This window comes from Chinchilla lanigera, unplaced genomic scaffold (genome assembly GCF_000276665.1).
Source record: "Chinchilla lanigera isolate Chin_1 unplaced genomic scaffold, ChiLan1.0 scaffold00017, whole genome shotgun sequence".
NCBI lineage: Eukaryota > Metazoa > Chordata > Mammalia > Rodentia > Chinchillidae > Chinchilla > Chinchilla lanigera.
This window is the reverse complement of record NW_004955418.1, coordinates 21,889,228-21,911,240: the sequence shown is the minus strand read 5'-3', so window position 1 is coordinate 21,911,240 and position 22,013 is coordinate 21,889,228. Positions and strand designations below refer to the sequence as shown.

General features: G+C 35.3%; 1 long non-coding RNA gene across 2 annotated transcripts in view; it reads right to left on the bottom strand.

The window, feature by feature from the left end:
- Window positions 1-22,013, bottom strand: part of LOC102028965 — a 60,506-nt gene that overhangs the window by 16,517 nt on the left and 21,976 nt on the right. For both annotated transcript variants that reach the window (XR_260578.2, XR_001233492.1), the window contains exons 3-6: window positions 19,083-19,333; window positions 18,794-18,937; window positions 17,602-17,713; window positions 16,902-17,071 (exon numbers count right to left, since the gene is read on the bottom strand). This is a non-coding gene — a long non-coding RNA (uncharacterized LOC102028965). The remainder of the gene's footprint in view (window positions 1-16,901; window positions 17,072-17,601; window positions 17,714-18,793; window positions 18,938-19,082; window positions 19,334-22,013) is intronic.

The window sequence follows — 22,013 nt, the reverse complement described above, 5'->3', positions numbered from 1 at the left end:
TGCCTGACTCTAAACATTTTTTCTAAGTGGATTTGTTCTGTGACAGTACATCTACGAAGCCCAAGAGCTTGCATTTGGGCTTTCAGCTGGGAAGATTTGTCTTATGTTCAGAATCAATTTTAATCTTGTGAAACTGAAGCAGATATTGTTACATTTCATTCATTAAAATTACATAATGCCCTCATCTTCATAAACAGACAACTTTCAGAAAAGTGAAAGCAAACTCACAATGTTTTTTGCCTATGAATTTTTTAAAAAGCTAATTTTTCATGAGAAAAATGAATAAAACCACCTCCTCACCAAAAAGGTCATGTTAACATGAATTACTTTTTACCCATTGGTGCTAGACATTGTCCCAATGGATAGTGTCTTTCATAAGCCAGAACCAATCATGGAGGAGAAATTAATCATAAAGAAAACATGGTCACTGGTCATCAGATTATGTATTCTGCTTATAGGAATTACCAGTACTCTCCTAGCTTCCTTTAAGTCATGTAGATTTCTGTCTCATAATCTTAATCACCTACCTGGCTGATTGGAAATCTGCTGGGAAAAAAAAAGCTATTTAGAAAAAAATTGTTTAGAGTCAAACATATCTTTTCTTCCTCTGTAGAGCAAGGCATCTCAGTGAAACTCATGCATAGAAAAAATAGCTTTTATTACTTGACATACCCTCCAAAAGACATGCTGAAATCCTACTACCTGGTACCTTAAAATGTGACTACAGTTATCTGAGAAATAGATGACATCGCTTAAATTAAAATAAGGACATTCATACCGGAGTAGGATGAACTCAATCCAGTGTGACGATGTCTTTGTAAGAAGACAGTGATATGACAAAACAGAAAAAATATCATGAAAGAAACCCAAAAATGGAGTTATGCACCTCCAAGCCAAGGAACACCAAAGAGTTCCAGAAAATCACAAGTGTTTTTAATCCATTCAAGCTGCTATTTAAGAGATTAGACTATGTAGTTTATAAGCTTATAATAAATAAAAATTTGCTCTCATGGTTGTGGAGGCTGCTAAGTCCAAAATCTAGGATTCAGAGGATTCACTGTCTGGTGAGAGCTGCCTTTCTGATGTGTTTTCTTGCTCCATCTCCACAGGGGGAAGGAACCAGCACTCTGGGTTTGTTTTATAAGGGCACTAATTCTGCTCATGCGATATTGCCCTTATAACTTACTCACTCCTCAAAGGCTTCACCTTCTATTACGGTCACACTGGGAATTAGATTCCAATGTAGAACTTCTGGTGGACACGAATACTTCTATCATAGCAAGAACTTAGGAGAAAGCAAGGAGCCATTTCTTTCAAGAGCCTTCATAGGGAGCATGGTTCTGCTGATATCTTATTATCAGAATTTAGACCTCCAGAATTGTGAGACAGTAAATTTCTGTTGCTCTGACTCACCTAGTTTATGATATATTGTTAGACAGATTTGAAAAATTAATGCTTTTCTATAAACTATATTTATCATCACAATCAACTTTATCTCATGGCACATTCTTAAATGTCTTAAAATTGATACACTCATTAAAAAATGCCAAAGGTAGAAGAGACTCTTCAGGTCCTGCGGTCCTGTCACCTATCCCTGAAGTATTTTGGGAGCTTTCTTGATGCTTCAGCTTAAATTACTCATAGTCCAATATACCAGTGTAGACACAATAGGAGACAGGAGAGAGAAACCATCCCTATCCCTGTAGAACTTATCATTTATACCAAGGACACATGTGTGAGCAAATACTGCATAGATCTAAGTGAACTGAAATGAATTCCTATTGTGTCAAAAACACTAACTGTAACCAAAGGATTTAAGCTAAAGTAAAAAAAACTAATTCACATAAAAGAATATCTGGGTTTAATCTTAGAAGCAATTTGGCAGAGAACTGAAATATATCAGTAAAATTAATATCTGATCTCTTCCTACCTGAAGTTGATTCTCACCACAGACTTGGTCTCTCCAGGCCAAAACATTGATAAGACAGTGTCAGGTATGAAAACTCTATCAAACGGGACAAGGTCCACCAGTCTCTCAGTATGATAGCTGAAGTTAGTAAATAGTGGGTTGGCTTCAGTTATCTGATCACTTTTCAAGTAATCACTGGTCCAGAGTAGTGCAAAACCCAACACAAGGAGCACAAGGGATAATCCCTTGAGACTAAGAAGAGGAAAGGGGTGGGTCTCAAAAAGCAGAGAGCAACATTCTTGATGGTAGAAAGAGGCAATTGTGGTTAATGAGACAGCAGTGAAAATCTACAAGACAAAGACAAATCTCTTGCATAGTACATAGAAGAAGAGGACAGAATTGTTTCTTCTGAGATATCTGAGAGTTTCATAGAGGAAATATGTTTCTGCTAGTAGGTCTGAAATAATGGAGAAAGCAGAAAGAAAACATAAAGTTCTATAAAATAGTTGGTGTGTCACATGCCATCAAAGAGGCCTAAACAAGGGTGACTTTTTTATTTTAAAGAGAAAAAACAATAACAAAATAACGATAAAGGAAAAAACAATAAAAATGATGCAGAATTTCAAAACAAGATGATAGGAAATTAACAATGCTTGTTGTATAACGTATTGTTATATTTAACGAAGTTGCTCAGATTATCAGATGTAAGAATGCAAAATTGATCAAACAATTAAAGAGAATAAAATGTAATTTTAAAAATCTTTAGAAATGGTACAGAGCTTTACCTTTTAAAACATCACCCTTTTTGAATTCCTACCACCTTAGAGGGTAGGGAAGAAGGACTAGCATGTAGCAAACATGAATGGGGTTGTGGAAGACCTGGAACGCTGCTGGAAGTTATGATGACTTTGCACTGACAGGCCACCAAGACTTGGGCTAGGAGTGGCTAAACTCTGTGTTTTTAGAGGAGTTATTTTAACAGAATACTACTAAATTTAATACAGATTTTTCTAATATTTTTAAGATAGTGGTATCTGTGTTTCTGAAGTTTATAAAGAAAGTAGTGAGATTATAAAGACAAGTTAAATCTGAAATCTGGAAGTAGGTGTCATCTTCCAAAGAAGCAGTTAAAAATATTTACAATTCTAGTAGAATCTCAATATATTTCAGTGGAGGAATTATATTTGGATGATCATATTCTAAATATTTTTCACCTATTTTAATGGTAAATTTCTGACTTGGTAAAAAAATCACCTCTTGATTCATTTTGTGCCTTTGAAATTGTTAGAATAAGTTGTTGCCAATGCCAGAAGTGTTAACCTTCAGCAGCTTAGAGCCACAGAGAGGAATGCATTCTTTGTTCCCGTGGGTAACAAGAAGACAACCAAAGGCATCATGCTAAATTAACTTGGATATTGCAAGAATTTTACTGATCTAAAAATTTACGAAAAGGGAGACCAGCACATCTGCCCCTATAGGAAATGATTTTTGCATAGTAAGTGTTGATCTGCATAACCATATGATCATTGCAAGTGCTGATTACCAAATCTGAATCATCATTACTTAGCAAAGCTCTATAAATACACATGGCACCATGTAATATATTCAGCTGCTCTAAATTAATGACAAAGTCCTTACCCCAAGGAGCTTGGGGGTCTAAAAACAAAAAGTGACACAAAAGACAAATATGTAGAACACACAGTAAGTTGGGGGAAATTTTCAGTGAAAGAATTTTAGGGAGGGACTTTTTGAGGTTTAAAGGGAAGAAGGAATGAGGCTTCCATATCAAGTTTGCCTTTCAGATTCCTCTGAAACCATGTGTGGGCAGCCTATCAACAATCCAATCCCTTGACCTCTTGGAAGCAGTGGGTGGGCAGACAGGTTGACAGAGATTTCTGAGTGCATTTACAATATCTCCTGATAAATATTTTAGTATTTAGATGCAATCAATGTGTCTAAAACTGAACTCATTACCCCCTCTCCTTGCTGTCATGGTTGAAATCAGCTCCTGCCTCGGTGAAAGGCAGTGTCTTCTCCCAATGGTTACTGAAGATATTTTAGAGGGACTTTCTCCTCATTCTTCTCTGTCACCCACCAGGAAGTCCTGGAAATTAGCAGATTGGTGCTATATTCTGCACCTGCACCCTCTCAGTTCTAACTTGGGTCTTCACATTTTGCTTTAAATGATCCCCGTGTCTTCCAGGCTGTTTCTGAGTTAATTTATTTTGAATAGTGCATAATTTCAACCTAAGATATACAGATGTCAATCCAAGGCAGAAGGAAAGGTACAGAGGAAGACAAGAAGAGAGTAGTAAAGAAAAGAAGAAAAGAAAGAGGAGAGAGAAAATTTGGAAAAGTTATTTATTTTTTTTAAATCTCTACAATACTGGAGTACAACCATAACAAAGTAAACTCTTTGAGAAGGAATTCTTGTGTTCTGGGGCTGTTTTCATGCTTACATTTTTCAACATGTTCTCAAAATTTTCTGTAACTTTAACTGGCCACTCAGAAATTTTGAACTAGTCCCCCTTATTTATTCTAATCACTACCACAAATTAAAATCTCTATGATATCCACTGATTTGCAGTTAATAGATAACTCTAACCATAGCTTTAAAACCTAGCAATTAAGTGAGATTATATTACTCATCTCTCCAATAAAACTCCTCAGTAACAGCAGGAATATGTTCAAGTACTCAATTATATTCTAGGAAACACAAAATAATCATACCCCAACAGAAAATATTAGTGGTGCTAGTTCCAACATTCTAGCTGCTGCTAACACCAAACATGACAAGATCTGTTGTTTTATGTTCATTCTTCTCCCTCCTCAAGTGGAAAGTGGTGGATTAGGAAGAAGCTAAAAACGAATTTCTACATATATAAGTGTATTCAAATTTCACGTCTTAAGGCTTACCCTAGCAAAATGTAGCAAATGCAGCTCACTGTGGAAAAAAGTAGCAACTAAAAAAAATGTTTAAAAAATCCTTTAATATTGCAAAAATTTTTCTTTGTTTCTGATGTTATGTGAAATTTCACAGGGAGGACAGCTTGCCATTTTTTATACTTCTAGAGGGCATGGTTGAAAGTGTGGGTCTCTCAGATGTCGATGGGAATAAGTGGCTTCAAAACAATGTGCAAATAGACAATATCTGGTTTTTTGCAAGATTCATTCAGAAAATGAGTTTTTCTGCTTTCCCAAGTCTTTCTCCTCCATTTCTCCAAATTGATCCAGTGGAAAAGTATAAAACAGAGAACACACTGGTCATATAGAGGAGAAATTAGGCTACTTGTGGATGATTCTGTAAAGTGAAATAGAAGAGCCAGAGCAAAAGCTCCAGAAAAGCTTGAATGTGAAGGCAAAGAAAAGAAAGAGAAATTTAGCAACTTTCTGATGCTCCTTCAGCCTAAGTATTCCAGCAAGATTATTAGACTATGGCTACAGTATGGGCAAAAGGGGAGTAGGACACATTTCTTAGTTGTGTGATGCTTTATAAAGAAAAGTATTCAGGCAGCACCACTGTCTCTGTCTTAACAGTTTTAAATGTGTGAAAAAAATTTCTTTTTAAATTTCATAAGAATTATGCAAAAAAATCAGAAAAATCCCAATTCGTCCTTTCTAGTGCCTAGACTACTGACATGTGATTGTGTGGAAAAGCACTTTAGACATGAAAAATCTGAAGCATAGGTAGGAAGTAATAATGCTTCATTCAAGTTTACAGACACATAGCTTTTAAAAATTATTCAAAGGCCATATAAATATAGTTGTAAGTTTGCTCATATTAGAGTCCTTCATCACACACAATGTTTAGAAAAATTATCCACAGGTTTGAAACTGCCTTATTGCCTAAAAATAATTTTAAAACAATATTATAAGAAATGTGTATTCTTGTAAGACTTTCTGAAGTGTGAGCCTGCGACAGTCATACATAGCAGTCAGCATTTTGGAAATTAGAGGATCTTGTATTTTATGCACTTTTATCCTTTGCTCATTGTCTTAGAGGGGAGATGGAAAGATGCAGAAGTGTTCTAACTAAAAAAAGAAAACAACCTTGCATTGATTTCCTCCTCTCACACATACTTCCATTCATGATTTATAATTCTTAGATAAAATGTCTATGTGTTCTGAAGTATAGGAAGGCAACACCTGTTTGTGCAAGGGCCACATTCATCTGCATTCTGTATTATAGAACTCAATAAATAGAAATGGGTTGCTCATTCTTTTCAGATTTGTAAAGCTAAATAGCAAACAAATGCAGAGAGCAGAGAGAACACACACACTGTTATTGTTTATATCTGCATGTCCACTCAAGGCTCCATGAACTCAAAGGTGCAGCATCTGAAAGGGAATTGGATTGTGGAGGTGTTATGGGTAATTGCACTGTTAGGAGCTGAGACCTGGTCCAAGAAGGCAGATCAGTAAAGGCACAATCTGGGAGGTCATCTCTCCCTTCCTGGCTCCACCCTCCACTCTGCTCTCCAGATACCATGGCATAAGCTGCCTTCCTCCACCTAGACCCTTCCACCACGCTGCCAAACCAGTAATGACTGAAACCTCTAAAACATGAGCCCAAATAAACCTCACTTCTTTTAATTTGCGGGTGCTTTGCATTGTATCTTAGTGATGAGGAAAGTAATTAAAACACACACACACACACACACACACACACACACACACACACACACACACAACCAGGAAACAGATTTTCTGTTTTAAGGCTGGTGGGAGACCTGCAGTGACTATGGCCATTCCTGGAAGCAGGCTTACATCTGCCAATTTCTTGATTTTCAGAGGTGTCATTATTTGTTTTGCTATTTTGTTTGTTTGCTTTACTCCGCAAGCATAGCACCAAAGCTGAGTGTATCCCTGAGCTATGTGCATTGTATTCAGGTGAATCAGCAAATAACAGTTTGTCAAACTTAGACAGTGGGTAACATGATCACATCAGAATTACACCTCAGGGAGAGAGGCTTTCCTTTCCCCAGAAAGAAAAATTTTCCTCTTTTGCCCTAACCCATACATTCTCATTTCAAACTTTCCCTGTCTTTTCTGTACTTTTTCTTTCTTCTCTACTGAAAAGCAGGCTCTCAGTATTTCTTCTTCTGTATTTCTCGCATTGAAGAAATACTGACCACAGCTCTACTTCAAAGCCTACACCTTATCAGACCTTCCCGTACCATTTTCACCAATTTCTCTTTTCCCTGCATCTTCAATTTTCCCTGGTAACTTCCATTCTGTTAAATATCATCTCCTTGTATACTGTAAGACTATTTTTCCAAAAATGTCTTTCTCTGCACTGTCTAAATTATCTTCCACCTCTTTCTCTTTAACTATGATTTTCTCTCATCATGAAATATCATGAAAGTATAGTCCAGGCTTCATGCTTTTTTGCATATTTAAACACTTCTTAAGTTAAAAAAATCCACTGTGTGTAAATAAGGTCCTAAAGGTTCTTTCTTCTTTTTTTTTCCTTTAAATTTCTTGACTTCCTTTTTGCATGTGACAGCTGAGCCTCCCCAAATTTCCTTGAATCCACTTCCTGCCTTTAATTTCTGTGACATTCCATTATCCACCTACATACTTTTAAATTTAATTTTGAAAAATGTTTTGTATAATTTTATGACATTTAGTGTTTTCTGTTGTAATATTAATACATCAATTAAAATCTTTTTAAAAATGCATGAGATCTTTTTAACAAGCTAGGATGATACAACTGGATATTTGCATGCAAAAGGCAAAGATGAAATCCTACATTACAACATATATAGAAATTAACTCAAAATTAGTAATAGACAAATATGAGAGCTAAAAGTATAAAATCTTAAAACAAAACATAGCTATAAATATTCATGGCTTAGATTTGGAAATATTTTCTTGAATATAGCACCGAAAGAGCAAGTGACAAAAGATATAAGTTGAACTTCATCAAAGTTAGTAATTTTTATGATTTTAAATATAGCATCAAGACAGTGTAAAGACAACACATTGAACTAGAGAAGACATTTTCAAATAATGTATCTTTTAAGGAACTTGTACCCAGAATATATAAAGAACACTTACAACTCAGCAAAAGGCATCTAATTTCAAAGTGTGCAATGAATTTGAGTGGTTGTTTCTCCAAATATAATATACAAGTGTAAAATAAGCAAATGAAACATTTTCAATATCACTAGTTATACAGAAATACAAATCAAAATCGCAGTAACACAGAATTCCATACATCCACCAGGATGACCAAATTAAAAAGGAAAGGAAAACAAGAGCTGACATCTAGCTGGAGAAACTGGAATCCTGATACAACACTGTGGAAGACACTTTGGGAAAGAGTGCAGTTCTGTGAGCATACTAAAAGCCATGGAATTGCACGCTTTAAGGGAGGGAATTTTTAGGGGTAGGAAGATTATCGGGGAGGAAAGGGCCAGGAGGGAAAGTAGAAGTAAAAATAATTAAAATTATGCATATAATTATTATGAATTACAAACATATACCAGTAAAATATAAAAGGTGAAATTTTTGCCATATGAGATGTATCTAAAGCCATTAAAATATCTACAACTTCAAAGTCAACAATAAAAGTTACCCATGCGCTAAACACTAGAAAATAATCACTCTTAGAAGGAAAATATGGCAGACTTCAGAATCACTCAGACCTGTGTTTAAACCTTTTTTTTTTTTGTTCATTTACTAATATATTCTTCACTAAATTATTTACCTTCTTTGGCCTTTTGTTTATCTGTAAATGGATGAACTATAAATTGTAAATTAATTGCTATTACAAAAACTCTGGAGTATAACTTATTAAATATAGCAGATCTTATTTCTGGACTCATAATGATTCAGCAAAGCTGAGTTCAGGTTGGTGGCAGCTCCCCTGATGATTTGGGAATCCAGCCTCCTTCCAAATTTTAGCTTTGATATTATATGGGTGAGGGGTTGAGGTGTTTTTCTGTAATGGGTCAGAGAGTAAATGTGTTGGGCTTTGTGGACCATAAGGTCTGGGTTGCAAGTACTTAACTCTGCTGTTACAGTACAAAGCAGCCATAGATGATTTGTAAATGAATGATCATGGCTGTGTCTCAATAACATCCTTCACAACACAGTCGTCAGGGCATATCTGGTCTGCCTACCATACTTTGGCAAATGTAACCCTAGAGTCATGTCGTCCATCTTTGTCCAGCTAGCAAAACACAACAGAAGATATGGAAGTATATGTGTTTCAATATATTCAGACTGTAAGCTACACCTGAATACATCCTATTACATACTCAAAAGCATCTCTAGATTACTTAAAATAACTAATATACTGTATAAGTGCTATGGTATTTATAGTGCAAATGCTATGTAAATAGTTGCTATATTCTATTGTTTAGAAAATAATGAGAAGTCCATATATGGTTGTTACACACAAAATTTCCATTTTCCAAAATTGTAATGTCTGGTTAGTTGAATTCACACTTGTACCCTCACAGGTGCAGAAGCCTTCATAAACAAGTACTGACTACAGTTTGTATGCTGTTTTATTCTTCTGCTTCTTGTTCCCAAGTCTCCTAGATTTCTAGAGCTTCCGCACGAGTACCCACAAGTGGGGTGACTTGAAAGGGAGAAGTTTACTGTGTCATAATTCTGAAAGCTAGTCTTGTGCAAATGGGGTATTGACAAAGCCATGCATCGTCTGAAACCAGTGGGAAAATCCTTGTTTTTCTCTTTTGAGCTCCTGGTGCTTCGCTGATAGTGTTGCCAAGTCCTTAGTTTGTAACTGCACGATTCTATTCTCTACCTTGTCACTTGGCAGATGGTCTCTTTGTATGGCTCTGTGTTTTCATGACCACCTATTTATAAGAACATGAGGAACTCGGGTTTGGGACTTTACTGCTTCTCTTCCGGGGGACACAGTTGAATTTTCGAGGCTATGGTCCAAGCCTTCATTAACTATTTTCTGGATCATTATATAAGTTTTTTTCTCTATAATTTTCTCCTTTCCTTTTAAATATCAAAATATTTCCTCTTTCCCTACGTATTTCAAAAACAGTAAAGCTTGTCTAATATAGTGTGAATGTGGTGTACAGGACTTTGAATTAGAAGCTGAATGACCCTTGACAAGTAATTTGCTAAATCTCAGGTTTTTCCTCTCTTAAAAAGAAATCACAGTATCTACTCCACGGCCCTGTCATGAGGTTTAAATAAAGTAAAAAATGGAATACACTTCTCATATATAATGCCTAAAATGAGCTCAAGATTCCCTCAATAAACATTGTGTTTGAATTTATAAGCCTGATTATGTCACTGTTATTTAAAAATGATTAACACTGTTAATTTCTTTAAAAGTTTTTTTGAATGGCTCACGGACACTAGCATTCCTTTCCTCCTAAGTTATCCTCAATAATCATTTTCTTTATGAAGTTTTGAAAGCAAGTCATTTGGTAAAAAACCACTATGCTTTAAAATAACACAACCTTCAGTTTAAGAAAAAAAGTTCAGAGGAATAAGTCAAAGAGAAAAATAAAGGAAAAGATATCTGGCCAGGTTGAATTCCTTAGCATTCTTTATTTATGAGTCATCCCCACAATATTTTGCTCATATAGGAAATATGTACAGTATTTTAAAGTTGGCTGCTGAAGGTAAAAAATGTGTTTTGTACTTTAAAATAAGTAAAATTTCCTTTAAATAACAACACAGTGTTGAATCTCAGCATTTATTTGTTTTAAACCCCAATATCAATCTGTTCTCATATATATTCCATGCACAATACATATCCTTCAATATTCTTTTCTCTGAAAAATTCCACGGAAGTCTAAGTAGTGTTAATCTTTTTATCTCATGTATCAAAATCTGAAATCGAATTACATTTCAAAGCAGAGAGCCGATTTAGTGATTATTCAGTCACATTTTACCAATGAGAAAATCCTACCTGAACAATTATGTGATTGCCACCACGCTGCTAATTAGTGCCAGCGGTGAAATTGTAAACGGGACTCCTGTCTAGTGTACGCTGGAGTCAACTTGGAGATAATCCCGGGAAGCCCAGGGAGGATCCCTGAGAATTACACCTCTGCAAGGAAACCTTCCTGCCCCGGCACTGTGGGTGTGGGGTGCGCAACATCAGTGCTGCTGGTAAAATAAATAAAAAATCTGCACAAGCAGAAAGGCTAGCACTCAAGCCTTAGTGATACTCAATTAAGAAAAAAAATTGGAAAAGGGTATTGAAATCTTTCTTTCATAAAGCATATGCCATTTTTGCAAATGTCAGTGCACTATGTAAATAGCCTGAGAATTTTGTCCAGATAGGTTGTGATGCAATAGATCTCAGGGCACAGCTTGGCAGACTGCACTCCACGTGGTTCTCAGCTGATGTTTTGCCACTGATTCCTGGACTTGGAATACACAGTTTAAATGTGAATTTTACAATCTCTCTGCTGTCTGAAGAGCAGTAAGCCCAGGCCATAGATCCCACATTCTCCTCTCAGGGATTGTAGCACTTGATATCTCTGGCACTGATTTGGCCCTTAGCTCTATTCTATATTCAAGTTATATTCATTTGTTTCCTACTAGATATAACATTAAAGTAGAAAAAAAATTTGAAGAAAGATATTATGACTCATACTTCTTTATCTGCAGTATCTGGTAATTGTTGGTCACTAAAATATTCCAGATCAACTGTAAAGTTAAGGAAAACAATTGTGGGGAGAAAAATCTGGACTCAAAGCAAGAATTCCCTTTTAAATATTGGTGGTTGAATCATTTGGTATCAGTCGTGGTTATAAAGGAGATGTCCAGCACTTGGATGGTTTAGTTAAAATCCCTCTCTGCACACTCATTTCAGAAAAATTAACATCTTCTATAGCATTCAAGTTCATATAACAATGCAATTGTCCTGCCTTGTTTGCCACTATCTTCTGGCAATCAGATGAAAGTAACAATAAAAATATAAATAATAGGTAGTCCATAGAATGGATTTTACAAGTGGTTATTCCAGTAATATATATTTATATGTCGTAACAATTTTGCTAGCTTATCTATCTTCCAATAGAGAGGACTCAGGTAATGAATACTTACATAATAAGGACCCTCTACATTTCATATAGCAAGCATGTTTGTGATTTATTACTTCCAAAAGGAAATATAGAAGCAATTTCCACTGTGCAGCAAAAAAAGAAGAAAGGGCCCATGTACAATTGACTTATATGGAATATGCAAAAAGGATCCCAAAGTTTTCCTACACAGGCACAGAATGAATTGGAGGCACTTTCTAGGATAGTGGAGCATCTGAGTGTTCACAAAGAAGGAAAAAGTCACTGAAAAAATCTCTGCTGTTGCTACTTTTCTTCACAAGAGGAGATGACATGCATAATAATAACAGGTGGCAAACTTAAACTTCATTTATATAACCACAGCATACCTGCCTCTTCTTTGGTTGACATCTGCATATTCTTTCAGCTCTGCACTGGCATGCAACATTCGTGAACTCTGTAAGAACCATTTGTGTTCTAACAGATTTCGCTTACATCTTGTACTAGAGAGCCGAGCTGAGCCGATAGGTGAAGGGAGTGAAGGTTGGATTTTTTTCATATACAATGAGAACTGAATCTGTAAAAGGCAATGACGTTCAAAGATGATGTATTGTTTTTCAAAGGTGATAATCTGAAAGGTGAATGTCAGCGAGGCCAGGGCAGGAACACCTCCGACAGCATCAATGCCTTTGTCCTTGATCACAAACCAGCAGGCACTGGGTAGCACTGAAGATGCTGGGCCCTGACAACCAACTCTGCAGAGAACTAAAGCGTGTAAGAGAAAGGCCAAAATGTTAACCCCAAAGAAAAGAATCTCTACGCACTGGAGACTAAGACAACAAGTTACGTACTGTGACCCAGAATAAAAGCGCTCTCAAAGTAGTCTTCCAGAGTGCCTAGCAACATTTATACTTTTGTTTTGGCTGCTTCTTTGTTTACTTTATCTCTGGTCTTTGTACAAGCAGAGAAGCCACAAAAGAGGTGTGACCTGCAGGAAGGACGAGGTTGTGGGTGGGTGTAGCAGCTAGTTAGTGCCAACACTGACCCAGAATCATGCTGAACAGTGAAAAACAGCTGAGGAAGACTCTACCTTAGACATCTCTGATGATACGGACAGAATAAAAAGCCCCTCTTCCCACAGAACTGTCTCTTCTCTCAGTATTATCAAGACAGGCTGAGTACAACATAGAAAGGTGAATAAGACGATGGCCTTATTTTACTTCTTATCAACTCCCCCGGCTATCTTTGTTTGAAATTATCCTCAGTCCAGCCCACTTAATGTTAAGAAGAAGAAACAATCCATATAAAGAGGATTAAGTTCAGATACAAAAAAAGTTAGAGGAAGATGAGGTACAGGTTAAAGGGAACACCGAAGGTAGTTCATTTTTTCTGTTCTGTTTGTGGATACTAACGTGTGACCAATAATGCAGAAACTGATGTTTAGAAAATCTGCCTAGCAACCTACCTTGGAACCAGTTTTCCTCCTGGCACCCTGACGCCACTTAGCTTGCTCCCTAATTGCCTGTTCATTCCTGCTGGGCTCAGCCTTGCCATGCTATCTTCCTGAAAACCTTCATTCTATACTGCTTAGTGTTTAATATATAATAACAGAGGTTGTATTTGCTGTGTGCTTTTAGTTTGCCAGTCCATTTAAACTGTTTTACATTATCAATCCAGTTAATCCTTACAACAGACCTCCGATATGGGGTTAGCCTCATCTTACAGATGAGAAAATTATGAATTCAACATGCATACTTCACAAGGAAACAAATGCCACAGGTGAGAGTTCTGCATAGATAGACTCTCTTGAAAGCCTATCTAAGACATTGGTGTATAATAGTGGACAATTAAATATGTCCTATTTTGAAATGCTTTGCCATGTTTTCTTTCAGAAAAACCCAATGCTTACAACACCACAATAAAACAAATAAATAAAGATGTTATTTAGTCTATTGTTTATTTTGAACTTTGTATCATTTGCAAAAATAAAACAACCCATTGCACAATTTCTTTGGGATTCTAGGAGACTGATAAGTACGATAACTACACAGTTATGAATTTCAATTTAGGAAAATTTTAAGATGGCCACTAACTCCAATTCATTTATTATACTTTTACCCTGTAGTGTATTGGGCATGTGCAAAATAAAGCATGAGAAGAGATCTCAGGTAGTCTAATCTCAAATATAATGATATAAGAATAGCTAACATTTAAGGAAGCCTCCAGAACTAAAGTTTGATGGGTTTGTAAATTGCTAGAATTTATTTTCAAAGTGAAAATGATTTTTTTATTCAGGATATTTAAAATCAAATTGGACAAGATTGCAGAGAATTCTTCTCAAGAGAAAAGAACCTCTATTAAGCTGTTTTAAAATATTTCTCCATTTCCAAGGATACTCTATTACAACATTTCATTCTCATCTATTTGCAAAGTGAGCCATTTCTCTGAGAAAATTTGATTTCTTCATATTCTGTTAAATATTTTTGAAAAGCAAACTAGTCAAAGGAAAGGAAAATAAATAACAACTTTTCTACTTCAGGCCAAAGAAGTCACGATCAATGCTAGGGTTTATGATGACATAAACTTTTCCTAGACACTAAAGCAAGACATTGCTCCTAGTACTCTACCATCTGCTGAAGATATTTTAAAATTCTAAAGCACTAACAATGATGCAATTTGCTACATTTTGAGCTGCATTTTACAACTCTCTCGTTGCTGAATTACTATTGATGACATTAAAACCCTTTACAAATCAAGACAACACATTTGCTGGCTGTTGCCACCAGAGTTCTCAGCTCTTCTTTCTCTGCTGGGGCATACCTGCTGCATCCTTCTCAGTCAGCAGCGCTGAAAACATTTTAGAGACTAGAAAACGGGACACAAATCATCGTCCAAGCTAATTATCCCTTATAAGAGAAAACATCCAGGGAGAATAAACATTGACTTCAAGAAGAAATAAACTGTGAAGTAGCGTGAGAAATTCTGTATACTTTTCATTCTCTTTTAGATAAAAAGAAACGTTCTGTAGGCTACTAAAAACAAAAGAAGAACAGTAATAAGCCGAGGAAGTTATACACCCTGGCGTTCAATTCACCGACAGATGTCACAGCCAAGTCACCCTCACACCCATAAGCGATACAATATAGAAGGACCAAGGAGATAAAATATTTTTGTATGTGTACAGATATAACAATCACAGAAATATCAGAAAATAAGTATTCTGAAGAAGAAAAACATTGCAGAAATTAAGATATAAATATTCACAAAAGACTCAGAATTTTTATTTTCTCTTGAAAGTTGAGTAAGACCTCATTAAGCACGTACAAGTTTCCATGACAGGTAAGTTTTAATAACATTATTTCCAACCAGTGATGTGATATTGGCTTATGTACAATAATGCTTCTTATTAGGACAGAAAGAATAAAAATTACCAGAAATTATAAAAGAAGTTTCAGCTTAACTCAACACCTGATGGTATGTGGTCACCAGTTCCAACCTTCAGAAACTATTAGCAGCTGTTACTTTCTAAAAGTGACTACAATATTCAACCATTCACCTTGGAAAAATGACACCTGTCAGAAAAAAATTTCAGCCGTATAGGATATGTCTTCATCCATTTTACAGGACATATAATACAAGAGATTTTCATATAAATGATAATAATCATTTTTGGCATTCTTGGTTAGTTTTCTATTCCTTTATTTTCCTTAACACTAGCATCTTTTAAAAAGATTTTCTTTCTTAGTAAATTGTAGGAAAACAGATGCATTTTGAGACTCTAATACTGAATTCAATAAATCAGAGGAACAAGCTTACATGAGAAACCTAAAGTATAAATAAGTTAAAGAGAAAAATGAAAGATTGATAATAGAAAACAGGGAGATGGGTCTTTTGCAAAAGGAAAGAGAACATTAAAAGAATGAAGATGTAACATGTACACGTACCACCGCCTCACAATGAAAGTAATCATTATGTACTTCAAATACGGAGTAATAAAACTTTAAAAAAGGAAGCATCTTCTTATGTTCAAAATCTCATATTTGTATTATGCTTCTTCATTACTGACATAAATGTTATAAAAACCTAAAAGCCTACAATTGTCCCTGATTAGTAGATGTTTTTTTCATTTACTAGAAAATATATTTGAATGCTGATGTTAAAATAATTTACATGTGTATAGAAAAATAATTTCTTTAGTTTTAGGGTAATTTAAAAAATCATATTATATCACATAACATTCTGACTTTCCAACGTTTTATGGCATAAAATGAGAGAATGGTGAGTGACTTCATAAACAACATTAAAAATGTAGTCACTATGCAGAACAAAGTGTTTATCTTCTTATTTTCGTTATTGAAGAGTTGTAAGTTTAAATTTAAGAGTTGTAAGGTTATATGCAGGTGTCTGGGCAAGGTGTGAATGAAACACTCGGTGAGAAGACACTGACATCCACAGAAGAGAGAAAAGAGCACCCACAAGATGGTCCTACATCACTGTCCTGCCTTACTCAGGAAAGTGTCCTGCCCCCAGAATCCTCCACCACACATAATAGTGGAAAAGGCAACAACAGTACCACCATCCCAAAGACAATGCTTTACGTAGATTCTTCTTAACCACATGCACAAAATGAGTAGATATTCTTACGTTTGCTTATAAATGAGGAAAATGAAGCTCAGACAGGCAAATGCTGCATAAAGCTCCAGGCCTAAGAAGCAGCTTAGGGCTGTGTTTTGCATCCGCTTGTCCTCGGGACAGTCCAGCACCAGAGCCCACACTCCACTCCACATACTTGGTTGCTGCCTATTGGGTGGGTTACATGTGTATGTTTTGGGGACGGTTGACTATAAAGGGCAACCCAAAGATTTAAACTTCATATCTTAGAATTGCAGTAAGTGAAAATTCCACTTTTCTACACCCAGGAAGGAAAGTGGAGAACAGGTCCAATAAGCATGTGAAACATAAATTCCACCCACAAAGGCACTCACCAAATTAGAATATCTGTGTTGGGTTATTCCAATAGAATTTACAGACGTTGGAGGGTGTCAGGAATCCAGTGAATCCTCCCATTCTCACCCTGTGCCTGTCAGTCTTTCACTGTGTAAATGCTGAGTTGGGCTAAGAGTAGACTTGTCCCATGTGTTTGTACAATGCCTTGCTACAATCAAAACACACAATCATGAGGTTAAAAACAAAGTATGATTGGAAGAGGTGACATAATTTTCTATCCTTTAGAGTCTGTAAGAATCTGCCAGAATCTGCCACTCTAAGCTATTACCCTTGGCCAGCCCCCTTGACCAAATGGAAAAAAACTCATCTCTGATATCTGGCACTCTCCTTTTCTCATTTGAATACACAGAAGGAAATACTTTTAGCCTCCTTATAATGTCATATGTGATGCACGAGTAAAAATACTCCTGTGATCACTGATAATTGAAAATATGGTCCTGAACTTTATCATCAATGTACATTTATCAGTTAAAGAATTTCCAAAATTTATATTGAACTATGATTTCCAGTTTATAGGCAAAAAGGCCAAACTTCAAAAAAATTTTAATTACATAGAAAATGCATGAATTCCACCCCTGAAATTGCCATAGAGTGGTATCTATGAGAGAACCATACAACTAAATAGAATAAAGCATTCATAATTATAAACAAAAAGAATTCCCCCCAAAACCAACTCACAGTGATACAGGCAGCTTGCTCTAAAAGGAGTGTTTTGTATCCAAGAAAGGAACGTTTTAAGTTAGGCAATGCTTCACCTTTTCTTCTGCCTTTTTTTTTTTTTGTAATTACACTGTAAAAAATTCATAATGGAAATTTGTTAGTATGCTGCTAATGATGAAAGGATGGTAATTCTCATTAAAGTATAACACTTGACTCCCCATTTTATACTGAAGAAGAGGTATTTGTTTTCTCTGTGCTTTATTGTTCATAAAAGAAAGAGTATGATTCCCACTACAAACAAAGCACCAAGAACCCAAGATAATTCTTGACTGCCCTTAAAATTCTACTCTGGTGAATTGAAGTTATTTGCCCTCTCAATATTTAATAATGTTTAAAGAAAATACTAGTACCTGTCTTAAAAGTTTACATCAACTTTCATGAGTTAATATCTACAAAGTCATTTGAAATTCTTGAAGTTCTTAGAGCTTGTAAGTATTAAAGTAATACATTAGTGTAAAATCCTTTTAATATTTTGGTTTTATTTAAAATCAATTCTCTCTTCCCAGTGTTAGTAAAAATGACAAGCAAAGAACAAACAAAAACCCCCCAAAATACCCAAAAAGATATACATCCAAGTAAGCCAAATAAAGCATTCTGCATTGTCAGTAAGGCAGCTTTGCTTTGCCTTGACAATATCTTTGTAGGTCTCCTTGTTAATCATTTTACTTTATTATTTATTCCATATGTATTTCCATGAAGAGTTCTTAACTTGATGAAAATCTGATTTCTTGATCCACAATCAAATCTCACTATGGCCAGCTGCTATGTCTTCATAACTGTGAAAATATTACATCTCTTTGCAAGTTGGCTTTAATACAAGGAAGGTTACTAAACTAACCCAATTAAATTGAGTATATCTGCAAATTTAGATGATTATTGCTGCTGTCTGCGAGGGCTGGGATCCAAAGTGATGGATTGCTGGCTACCCAAGTGAATTCTAAAGGGTAAAATATCCCTTCCCAGATTAGCTTGAATTGGCTTACATAAAGGTTTTATGATGCAAATTGGAGATATTGGACTTAGTAACAGCCTACACTATCTGCTATCCTCTCCTGTCTCATAGTCACAGGAAGCTTTCTTGAGTATGACGCTCCATCCTCATTAATAAGCTCTGTGTTGTACATCTTTGTCTGATATGAAGCTGCCATACCTTGTCACCAATTATAGACTCTGAAAAGACCCATCTCATTATAGTACTTAAATTGCTTGTTCCGGAAGGTGATGCTTGGTGTGTCTCTTCTGCCTCTTGCCAACAGGAAAATCACCCTTGAAGTGAATAGATGTCAGTCAAAAGCTACAAAAGAAAAGCAAAAAGAATTAATAAAAAACCTGGCTGGAATATTTATTAGCTTATTGCACAGAAAAGAATATAGATCAGACAAAATAAATTGCAAGACTCAAAGAGACACTTTCGAACATTTTAACTGCATGAAACTTACCTATCCACGAATTTGGAGCTGAGCAAATATTCTTACAATGAGTCTCATGTGTGGGCCAAGAGAGACTGTTTTCCATCCTGTCATCATGAGGCTGAATGAAGGATGCAATGTTTAAGAATGAGTTTTCTGTTTCTACAGCATCTCCTGAATGGTGGGAAACCCAGCGCAATGCGAGAGAATTCTTTCCTTGACTGCCATAGCAGCGCATTACAAAGTTGGTCCAGAGGATCATTTCACAAATTGTGACTGATCTGTAAATGGAGATATGAATGAATGAATGGCTGGATCAATGGGTCAAGGTAGTGTACAGCAGAATGCTTTCTTGCCAGAATGCTTTGCATAGTGAGCTTGAAAGTATATAAAATATTTAAAATGCAAAGGACAATTATCTCTAGGTGCAAAAAGTCCTATTTATTTTATTCAATTCCAAAAGAAAAAAACTTCCCAAGTTCAACTAACAAGAACGCCATTCTAAGGAAGTGTTTAGAAAAAATGTTTCTTTTATTACCTCTTTGTTTCTGGAATGTCTGATTTTACTCACAGGGAAAATCAATAGAGATTCTTTCAGTGGCAGAGACTCTCTGAAAGTATTCTTGTCAAATATCTACCCTGCACTTCCCATCTGCAGAACTGAGTCAACCAAATGCAACATGAAGGGTTCACAGAATGGCTCAGAAAGCAGAGTGCCATTCCTAGCTCAGCCCCAATCTTCCACAATATGTTTCAAGAGTATGAAATTTGTGGTGCTATGCCTGGTTTGGAGAGAAAATGTTCAGTGTATCACTATCAGACTTCCCCTTGACAAGAAGTTCAATGAATGAAGCCCATTCCTTTACAAAGTCTACATTGTTAGCTAAAATCTAAAGCTCAGTGAAAACTTACAATTTTGATATATTGCTTTCAGAAGAAATAATAGAGATAAATGATAACATGATCAAATGAAAAATACATTACTTGGTATAGTTGTACACCTTGCAGTATATATTTCTAGTTTCAGATTTGGCATCATTGCCTTATGGCAATGTGTAGATTCTAATAATATATGTTCTGAATTTAGAAAATGGAGAGAAATCTCCACTCTTCACACAGGGCTAAGAGGTAACAAAATTCTGACATTCTCATTGAATTGAAGAGATTTCTATGAATTGGTGTTTTGGAGAATTTGGGTCTCAATTCAGCAGAGCCAAAAACTGAGAACATTATTATCATTATCTCCATCTTTTAAAGATTGCTCTAAAAATTCACTGGAAACTATAAAGAATCCAAGAATTATAAAATCTTATTACTAACACTACACCTCAAAGAGAAATTTAAAAACATAAAGTATTGTGGAATTTAGTGAAAATATTAATATCTGTTTCCTGTGCTATTATTTGGACATTTAACAATAATACCTTTAAATATAAATCTAAAAAAATAGAAAGTGAAATTACAGTTACCCAGGTATCAAAGAAACATGAAAATGTAAGTACCAAACATGATAAATGTAAAATCTAAACACATCTTATTTTTATATCATTTATTCAAGCTCTTCTTTTAAAGAAAGTTTACTTTCCTCTGTCATATTCTGACTTTGTTTATGTTTTTTTTGTTGTTGTTGTTGTTTGGTTTTTTTGGTACTGGGATCAGAACTCAGGACCTTGTGCTTGCCAGGCAGGCACTTATGTTACTGAGCTATATTCCCAGCCCATATTTGGACTTTGGAAACAGTTTCCAATGTATTTATTTTAATTGAAAAGTAACAATTGTGTATGTTCATGAAATACAATATTATGATACATGTACACATCCTAGAATGGTTGATTCAGTATAATTAAAATATCCATCACTTCCCATATTTGTATTTTATTTCTGCTGTGCACATTTAAAATCTATTCTTTAAGCAGTTTTAAAGTATAAAATATTGTTAACTACCACATCACTACGTTGTACAATAGATTACTAAAAATTATTTCTTCTACCTAGCTATAACTTGATCATTTTTAAAGCAGAGATACAAAAAAGGATTTCTCATTGAATTTATTTTTATTTGTAATGAAGGTAACAATATATTACAGGTAAAGAATGTTTGAGAAGTATCTTTTTAGATAGTTTTCCCAATGAATGACTTAGATTACCTTTGTCTTTTCTTAAGTATTTTGAGTCAAGAAATGGATGAAAACATTTTGATATAATTAATTATTAGAGAAATGAAAATCAACACTACAATGAGATATCATGTCACACCAATTAGAATGTCTACAATAAAAAATAGCTATGACAAATGCCGGCAAGGATGTGAACACGTCTCATTTACTATTTCTGAGAACACAGGATATGTATGGTCTTCAAAGAGTTAAGAATAGTTTTGCCATATGATTAAATTATGCCACTTCTGGATACATATCCCTCTCAAAAAAGTCAACACACCGAAAAGATACTTAACATACTCATGTTTACTGTGACACTATTCCCAATGAATAAGATGATGAATTAACCTAGATGCCCATCAAAATACAAAGGGGTAAGAAAATATAGATGCACTGGATAATACATATATATATATATATATAAATATATAGATATATAACTGGATCTACTTGATAGACTGGAGTATACTAATATAGTCCATAATGGAATGTTAGTCAGTCATGAAGAAGAATGAGACTTTATCTTTTGAAGCCAACTGTATGGAACTAGATGACATTGTGTGAAGTGAAATGAGACACACAGAAAAACAAGTACTGCATGTTTTCATACATTTTATTGGTTAGTTTCTCTTTTAGGAACAGAATAGAACCTGGATAACCCACAGTAATCATCTGTGTGCTTAGAGAAAAACAAGATCCAGTAGCTCCTCAGTCCAAGATGCTGGAAGCTGCATAGCAAGATGAGGAAAGATGGAGCCATTGTGATGGCTCAAACCTGCAGGCTCACTCTGCCCGGGGCTAA